The sequence below is a fragment of the Poecilia formosa genome, unplaced genomic scaffold, assembly GCF_000485575.1.
Source record: "Poecilia formosa unplaced genomic scaffold, Poecilia_formosa-5.1.2 Scaffold1472, whole genome shotgun sequence".
NCBI lineage: Eukaryota > Metazoa > Chordata > Actinopteri > Cyprinodontiformes > Poeciliidae > Poecilia > Poecilia formosa.
In genome coordinates, this window is record NW_006801411.1 from 5,983 (window position 1) to 9,135 (window position 3,153).

A 3,153-nucleotide genomic window follows, 5' to 3' on the forward strand; every position below is an offset into this window, starting at 1 on the left:
AATCATATATTTTATATAATTTGCTTGTACTGGTGGGATTTGTAATCGGGGAAAAAAAAGTGCCAGGCGAAATGTCTGAGTGGCCAGTAAAAAAAAATCTTCCACCAGTCACTGTGGCTGGTGGAGAAAATTTTTAATTTGCACCCCTGGAGTATACACAAGAAAACTGTCAAGAAACACGTTTTACATAAAAGTAGTTTCCAGCATGTAGAGGAAATTTTTTAGTGAAGCAATAATGAATTCAGACAACCCAGAGATGGTCCCTTTTTATTTCATATGACCATGAATATTTAAATTTATTTTTACATTGCAATCTTTGGTAGCATAACTAATTATAGTTGCTCTTCAATGACCAAAGACCAGTGCATAATTTAGCTCTGAAAACAAATAAAAAAAAAGTAAGAGTTAGATTGCATGCTGGCCTTTCCATTAAGCAGCAGAAAATATAGACTATATATAGAAAATCTAGATACATCATGCAACAAAACATGTCAGGATAGGAAACTATAGATTTTGCAACATAAATGTCCTGAGTGCTCTGTCTTTGACAAAGTAAACATTCACTGATCCATGACTTTGGGTTGCAAAAAAAGCCCCATGATTAGTGTTTAAGCAGATAGTTATGTTTAGCCAGAACTGGGGCTAGGGTTAATCAAGAGATTGTTGTGTTCAGCAGTGGTCCACAGAATTAAAATGCCCATGATACAAAAGTAATTCTGCATTAGCATGTGACCCTGAAGTTCAGGTTGAAGACAGCTGGGTAACATCTATAACAAAATGAAAGACATTAAAAATAATAAATAGGTAAAACTTTCAAGACATATATCACATCGTGCTGGGAAAAAGAAAAAAACAAAACAAACTAAAAGCATCCACAAAGTAAAGTTAAAGCAATTTTAGTAAGATGTTTTTCTAGCTACCTTCAAAAAGTAAAAAAAAAAAAAAAAGCTCTGGAGCATAATATATGCTTGATTGACAAAGCTTGAATGCCCCGTTTATGATAAAATGTACAGAATTTTCCCATTTACTGATTATTATATACTGTAATTGTCATAAAAAAACTGGATTTAGTGCGTAAAAAATTAATTGGATGTCCAACAAATTTGGAATTACCTTTGTGGAGTGGAGGAGGCCGATTAGTTGTGACCACATTACTTTGACGCATAGCTTCAGTCATCCAGGAGAGGGCGCTGCAGCAGTAATCCAGCTGAGAGAGAGATGGATTAATACTGAAAAGGCAGAAATGACAGCTACACAGAAAACATACAGCATAACATATGTAGACATGGGCTGTTTAGCCTTTACCAATATGAATATACAAATACAAGCTAAAAACAGACAGGGAATAGCACACTGTCTGTATGGTCTTTCAATTATATCGTGTGATCAAGAAACTGGTAACTTGTGGAGGACATAAAAAGTATGTCTTCTTTAAGGTATTGCTGACCTGCGTCTCAAGTAGACGCAGCCTTCGGTCGTGGTCTCGGATTTCTGCCATCTGCTTCAGAACACTGTCCACCCTGCACAAACATGCATAAATATAAATTTGCTATATCAACTTTGACGGTGTAAACAGTCAAAGTTGATACAATGAAATATACTTTCATTGTATACAATGAAAGCATATTATTTTACACTTCTACTCTGTGCATACTAAACATGATGTTTGCCTTAATTTTTGCTCTGTACTCAAAAAAAGTTAAGCAGGAAAACCTTCAGGACAAACATTATGGCAATTAGGGAGGTGATTAAAATCTTACTGTCAGATTCAGTAGTCAATACTTTTATTTCAATGGTAGTCCAAAAAAGCTGGAAATTTCAGTTGGGTTTGTTTTGTTTTGATTTTAACACAAAAAGCTCTGCGGGCTTCTGAAAATACATTTTAATATTTTCAAGTAACTTATCTGCCATTAGATAGAGAGCACCTGTATCTAAAATAAAAGATGTGAATATCAGCTTTCAAGACAAGCAAAAGCTATTTTGCTTAAATTTGTCATGTTTGTGTTTGATGGTTATTCACACAGAAAGCAAAGATAATATTTTTATGGGAAATAGGGGTAGGAAGCTGTGTGCCAATAAGGATTTTCCCACATGAAACAGGCACGGAGAATGAAAGAAATATGCTCCAGTGTGTTCTCAATAGACAGGTAAGGCCTCAGTACAATAAATTAATTTGTAAAAACTTTAGATATATCAAGTGGAGGACTTTGAAAAAAAAAAAAAAAAGTATATATATATATGGCCTCAGAGAGGAACTGGAGAAGGCCTGGAAGGTGAAGACCACAGTGGTGCCCAGTGTTGTGGTACTCGAAATTGGTCTTGGTCTCGGGACCGGTCTTAAGACCATTTATTGATGGTCTCGGTCTCGTCTCGGACTCGACCGCATTTGGTCTCGGTCTTGTCTCGGTCTCGGAGGACTCGGCATTTTATTTCAAGACCAGTCAAGACCGCAACTGTGAAAATACCACTAAACGTGCAGCATACTGTCCAGTTTATTTGTTAACATCTTTGTTTTCAGTGGATGCGAAACGCACCGATTAAAATCCAAGCAACTACGTGTTTCTCCCCCCCCTCTCCCCTCCCCACCTTTCACTCGCACGCGGCGCTCTGAGACATGCGCAGTGGTTTTCTCTCAGCGGCAGAAAATGTTTGTCTAATTGTCAGTAATGGAATATTGCTGCATAAATCATAAGAAATCCGATGACCACAGCTAACTCAGCAGCGCTTCGCCTTCACAGACGGTGGAGACAACGTCCAACTTTTTTCGTCACTTAGAAAAGTAGCTCAAAGAAGGTAAGATCCGTTGATGTGATGTTAGCAAAGCTAGCTGTATAGACACACATAAGCATTGTGATGAAAAAAAGTTGTCACTCACTGCGCTTAATTATTGTGCGGAGACGTTGACTGACTTGTCGCATATATGGGACAACGGCGCTGTGTCCAAAAGTCTGCAATATAGTGATGTGACATTCAGGAACAGTCGATTCATCTGCTCGTCTCTGTACTTATTAGATAGGACTGGAGTGTCGCTGAGAGCCGTTGTTCTATCAGATAGCCATACGCTGTCAGAATAGCATACATTGCAGTGAGTACCATGCCAGCGCATGCACATTAAGAAGTCCGACTGTCAGTGGAGTTGTCAGTATACGCAAC

General features: G+C 37.9%; 1 long non-coding RNA gene across 1 annotated transcript in view; it reads right to left on the reverse strand.

Annotated features, from left to right (window-relative positions):
• Positions 1–250: 250 nt before the first annotated feature.
• LOC103132890 (uncharacterized) overlaps positions 251–3,153 on the reverse strand; it is a 3,880-nt gene continuing 977 nt past the window's right edge. Inside the window, exons 2-4 of the long non-coding RNA XR_475656.2 lie at positions 1,448–1,520; positions 1,114–1,207; positions 251–767 (exon numbers count right to left, since the gene is read on the reverse strand). This is a non-coding gene — a long non-coding RNA (uncharacterized LOC103132890). The remainder of the gene's footprint in view (positions 768–1,113; positions 1,208–1,447; positions 1,521–3,153) is intronic.